Source organism: Oryzias latipes, chromosome 3, assembly GCF_053564925.1.
Source record: "Oryzias latipes strain Hd-rR chromosome 3, Olatipes_Hd-rR_3.1".
Lineage (NCBI taxonomy): Eukaryota > Metazoa > Chordata > Actinopteri > Beloniformes > Adrianichthyidae > Oryzias > Oryzias latipes.
The window spans coordinates 5,396,746-5,402,938 of NC_136239.1; the positions used below are offsets into that span (position 1 = coordinate 5,396,746).

Here is a 6,193-nt window from a genome sequence, read left to right on the forward strand (position 1 = left end):
ATGGAGCCTATCCTCTACCGTCACATAACTCCATCCATCAGCCATCTGTCATAACGAAGGTGACAAGTTCCTGTTGTGAAAGGTCAGAAGGTCAACAGCTTATTTTAAGGAAGTCTCCACTTAAAGGGATTCAGCAGTGGATGTTCCCTTGTCTAATCGAGACATCAGTTCTTTGAATAAATATAAAAACAACCTACATGTTTATTTGTATATATTTTTGGTATATACTGCGTATGGTGAAGCCTTTTAATCTCATTGTTCCATTCTTTCATTTCCCTCTTAGTACAGTAACATTGGTTAAATGAAAATTGAGATACTTAAAAGCTCTACATTCATTTTTATGTAAAGCTTGGTTTTTGTTTTCATGTGAAGTTAATATTATTGACATTTTCCTGTTGCTTCTTGATGTGCTTTTGTATTATAATTTTGGTAATTACTGTTTTTAATTTGACACTTCAATCCTTTCTCTCTATTATAGTGAAACAGTCTAATTTCATTGGTAGAACTAGACCAGAATACTAGAAAAGTAACTTTTGTTAAATTATTACACTTCAGTTATTGTGTTTGCAGGCAGCTGAGGAGAAATACAACATTTGTTGCAATGAAAATAGAAACAAGATCAGAAACTCGTGCGTTTACTTTGTCTGCTCTTTTTCTACAAGCAGAAACTCTTTCTTTTGCTGATGATGCAGCCGTATTACTTTTTTGACGGACGTGTAATCTTCATACGCCGTCATTAAAATCTCAGACTCCGTCTCACTGAAGTGCAGCGTTTTCTCTATTTTTCTCCACGCGTTTCCATGGTGACTCCAGAAATCAGCGATCCATTGAGAATGTCTTTATGTACTTGACATGCACGCCCATTAACCCAGGGTTACCAAGTCGAGCGTAATTACGCCAACTCGTATCCGGTCTTTTGGAACCGACATACCCCGAGTAAGCAAGTTCAGGCGGATTTCAGCCAGAGTTCTACGACGGAGTTTTAGGGCCACGGTGAGGAAAAAAAATTCTGGCCAACATGACGAGATTAAAATCGTCATGTCGACTTTAATCTCGTCATGACGAGAAATAACTCGACACAAAGTTTCGAGAAAAAACTTGTCTTGTCGAGATAAAAGTCAAAATAAAGTTTCGAGATTAAAATCGCAATGTTGCGCGCGAGCGAAAAAAACTCATAAATTTACGAGATTATTGTGGAAGTGAGCAGCACGCAGAGCAGCAGGTGAACGCCGCGCAGCAGCAGAGCTGACCGACTAAACTTTGTTGAACAGGTGAGCTGAATGTTAATTGATAACGTCCCAGATGTCTGGAAGCTCATTTGTTTGATTTACAAGTTATTAAAGTTTTATTTATTGATGGTTGGTTTGCAGGATCCCTGCAGCCCGATGAAGCCGGCATCGGGTGTCCCTGCAGCTGTTTGCTTGAATCCTTTCTTCCTCCACCAAAGACCAGATCTCTATGTTTGTGTGATGCTTCCGTCTGAGGAGGAGAAGCACTTTTTGCCTTTTTCAACGTTGTAATGCTAATATAATAGACTATTTTCATTCATCTTTGTTTTTTAATGATCAAACGGGTCGCTTCATCTGCAGGAGGGGGCGTATGTAACACTGTTTACTTCCGCATTGGTGTTTGGATGACAGGTTCATGACGTAATGTGACAGATGAACTTCAGGATATGTGAATGAAAGGGAGAATAAAGGCTGCAGCGATCCTCTACACCCAAACGTGTCTCTGAGCTCCTTATTTTACATATGAAAGTCCGCTTTACTGACACCGAACCCTGGCAAGACTGCTACACAGAAAATAATCTGATTTTGAGTCGCCAAAAGACTCAGAATCTCTTTGTTTTAAACCTATAATCCGGAAATAAAGCTTCACAAAAGGCTCCACATATTTCATCTTCAAGCGATGCTCCGATAAACAGACAACTTCGGGGTTTTCTCCTTGTTAATCTATGACTTTTTTCCAGTAAATTTACGAGTTTTTATCTCCTAATAAAATTACTTTTTTTTGGTGGCCATAAAAATCTGTCGTAAACTCTTAAATACAAAGCCACTAGCTCACTAACATTAGCCATAACACTGAATATTCCTGAAAGACTCAGCTTCACAGCTGTCGCGCAACATTGCGACTTTAATCTCAAAACTGTATTTCGACTTTTATCTCGACAGGACGAGTTTTTTCTCGAAACTTTGTGTCGAGTTTTTTCTCGTCATGACGAGATTAAAGTCGACACGACGACTTTAATCTCGTCATGTTGGCCAGAATTTTTTTTCCTCACCGTGGCCCTAAAACTCCGTCGTAGAGTTCAGGGTTAAAGTCAGGCTAGTTTAAACATGCTTCCTGGGGGGTATTCCAGAAAGCAGGTTATGCTAGCTCCCACGGTAAGTTTGAGGCTAAGGAAGTTGATAACCTCAGCTTTCGGTTCCAGAAAGGGAGGTATGTTTCAGGGTAGGTCAAGTTACCATGGCAACTTATGTTTGAACATAACCTAGTCCGGAGCAGGTTTAGTTGAAGGTTAGTTTGTTTTTAGAGAGGTGAAGCAGCATGGCGTGTCCATTTAAAGATGATTTAGAGGATGAAGAAGCTCACATAATACTTTTTCCACAGTGAGAGGGTGAAAAGACCACATATGGATGTTGGAAAGAGAAACTTTTTTACTTTGATCTAACTGAATTATTTGCTTCAGTTAAGATAAATCATTTTTTGTTAGGTCACCTTAAAAATAACACATAGTTTTTAGACAATTATTTTCCTTTCGTTCAAATTAATTCAATTCAGGTGTAACTTTGGTGCTGCTGTTAGATCTGTACCGCAAGGGATTCTGGGATATCATTCCCTTTGCCTGTCTGGACGGATTTGGGTTTAAGTGTCGCTTTTTGACAAAATGTGTTTAGTTGTTTAACTCTTTTAGCTGTTTTACTATGTTTTGCCGAGTTATTTTGTCCTACTGTGCTTATGTCTCTGCACCATAAGTGAGAGTGAAAGAGAGGATGATGAGTTTATATAGCACCCCTACCTTTGTGGCTGTAATTTTAATGACAGAGAATTCTTTAATGAATTTATGCACTCCGTGCAATTTTTTTCCCGTCCTTTTAATTGTTATAATAATGAGTTTATCTGCCGGCTCAAACGTAGACATATGAGAGTTCAAGAATCATAATTAATTAAGATGGAAAAAAGATTAATTGAATTGGAGTAATATGACATTTAGTTAGATAAATATGTAAATATGAGTTGTACAAAAAATTACTGAGTTTTATAGATGTGAAATGAGGTTGAATAAATTTAACTCAATTACTTGTTACCAATAGTAGTAATTCACTTAAGTTGGCAAAATTGGATAAGTTATATACAGCGGGGAAAATAAGTATTGAACACGTCAACATTTCTCTCAAAAAACATATTTCTAATCGAGCTATTGACATGAAATTTTCACCAGATGTCGGCATCAACCCAAGTAATGCACACATAGTAAGAAATCCAAACATTGATGTCCATAAATGAAGTTATGTGTAATAAAGTGAAATGGCACAGGGAATAAGTATTGAACACGCTTACTGAAATCTATTTAATACTTACTGCAAAAACCTTTGTTGGTGATTACAGCCTCAAGACGCCTCCTGTATGGAGAAACCAGTCAAACACATTGCTCAGGTGTGATTTTGGCCCATTCATCCACACAAACTGCCTTCAAATCTTCAAGGTTCCGGGGGTCTCTTCTGTGAACCCGGATCTTCAGTTCTTTCCAAAGATTTTCAATTGGATTCAAGTCTGGTGATCGACTGGGCCATTCTAGCAGCTTTATTTTCTTCTTCTTCAACCAGTTGAGTGTTACCTTGGCTGTGTGCTTGGGATCGTTGTCTTGCTGAAAGATCCACCCTCTTTTCATCTTCAGCAGCCTGGCAGATGACAGCAGATTCTGATCAAGAATGTCTCCATACTTTTCTCCAGTCATTATTCCTTCAATGAAATGTAGTCTGCCAGTACCACATGCTGAAAAACAGCCCCACGCCATGATGCTCCCACCTCCAAACTTGACTGTTGGTATGGTGTTTTGGGGGTGATGTGCGGTGCCATTTTTCCTCCAAACATGTTGTGTCTTATGACATCCGAAGAGTTCAATTTGGGTCTCATCTGACCAGAGTATCTTCTCCCAGAATGTCATGGGTTTATCCAAATGTTGTGTCGCAAACTCCAAACGAGCTTCAGCATGCTTCTTCTTCAAAAATGGAGTCTTGCGTGGTGTGCGTGCATGGAGGCCATGGCGGTTGAGTGCATTACTTATTGTTTTCTTTGAAACAACGGTACCTGCTGATTCCAGGTCTTTCTGAAGCTCTCCACGAGTGGTCCTGGGCTGTTGGAGAACCCTTCTGATGATTGTTCCGACTCCTCTGTCTGATATCTTGCGAGGAGCACCTGGTAGTGGCAGGTTCATGGTAATGCCGTGTTCTTTCCACTTCCGGATGATGGCCCCAATGGTACTCACTGGAACTTTCAGAAGTTTAAAAATGCGCCTGTAACCAATAACTTCAGTGTGTTTTGCAACAATAAGGTTGCGTAGGTCTTTGGACAGCTCTTTGCTTTTACCCTTCATGCAATGCTTCTTGTATAACACCTTGCTGGTGAGAAACCTTTTTAAAAGGCATCAATCAGGACTATACCAGCTGATATTACTTTGCACTGATAGGGGGCAGGTTAACCTTCTGAATACTGACAAACTCCAGCTGCTTTCTTGGCTTGCCAGACCTTTTTACCCCTCCTTTTCTTCATGTGTTCAATACTTATTCCCTGTGCCATTTCACTTTATTACACATAACTTCATTTATGGACATCAATGTTTGGATTTCTTTCTATGTGTGCATTACTTGGGTTGATGCCGACATCTGGTGAAAATTTCATGTCAATAGCTCGATTAGAAATGTGTTTTTTGAGAGAAATGTTGACGTGTTCAATACTTATTTTCCCCGCTGTATATGCGTCACAAGGAAAATGGAAACAAGATCAGAAACGCGTGCGTTTACTTTGTTCTTCTACTACAAGCAGAAAATCTTTCTTTTGCCGATGCAGCCGTGTTACTTTTTGATGGACGTATAATCCTCATACGCAGTCATTAAAAGCTCAGACTCTGCCTCACTGAAGTGAGTTTCCATGGTGACTCCGTAAATCAGCGATCCATTGAGAATGTCTTTATGTACTTGCCGTGCACGTGCATTAACCCAGGGTTACCAAGTCGAGCGTAATTACGCCAACTCATATCCGGTATTGTGGAACCGACATACCCAGAGTAAGCAAGTTCAGGCGGATTTCAGCCAGAGTTCAGGCTTAAAGTCAGGGTAGTTTAAACATGCTTCCTGGAATCCCCCCCTGGAATCCTCCTGTTGTGTGTTTGTGTTGTTGGTGTGTGTTGTGTGTTTTTGTCTGTTTTTTTTGTTAGTGCGTGTTGTTGGGTGTTTGTGTTTTATTGGTGTGTGTTAGTGTTGTTGTGTGATGTTGATGTGTGTTGTGTGTTTGTGTTGTTGGTGTATGTTGTTGTGTGTTTTGTGTTGTTGTCTGTTTTTTTTTGTTAGTGCATGTTGTCGTGTGTTTGTGTTTTGTTGGTGTGTGTTTTGTGTTGTTGTTTGATGTTGATATCTGTGTGCTGTGTTGTTGGTGTGTGTTGTTGTGTGTTGGTGTGTTGTTAGCGTATGTTGTGTGTTGTTGTGTTTTTGTGTTGTTGGTGTGTTTGTGTTGTTGTGTGTCCCTGATGAGGGTGGGAGGCAGCAAACTGCGGAGTCTGTCAGCTTAGATCTGTCACAGTCTCTCTTAAGAGGATCTTGTGTGATCAGTGAGTGGAACGGTCCATTTTTGGCTGAACGGGGGTTCTCTCTCATCCCTTCTCCTTTATAGCCGTTTGTCAGCTTGTGTTCACAGTGGAACCAAACAGTGACCCAGTTTCTAAAAACTATTCAGAGACGCGTCTTCTGTTGAGACATTTGCATCCGTGTCCACCAAAGGACTTGTCTTTTACTCACATGTGCAGAAAGACAATGTCTTTATGCCCTAGAGATGCCTGTTTGTTTTCTTTTGGGATGTGTGAAAGTATTTTCTCACATTTGTGTTCACATGTCCTTTAATGACGTCTAAGTCATCCTTCACTTTCAGTTGAACAGATACTAAAACAGCACAAATGCAGGAGGCAGAACCCCAAACG

At 40.1% G+C, this 6,193-nt stretch overlaps 1 long non-coding RNA gene across 1 annotated transcript; it reads left to right on the plus strand.

The window, feature by feature from the left end:
- The first annotated feature begins 242 nt into the window (after nt 1–242).
- Nucleotides 243–1,718, plus strand: LOC144991145 (uncharacterized). The gene is made up of 2 exons (XR_013655069.1): nt 243–1,271; nt 1,371–1,718. It is a non-coding gene; the product is annotated as an uncharacterized LOC144991145 (long non-coding RNA).
- Nucleotides 1,719–6,193: the final 4,475 nt, after the last annotated feature.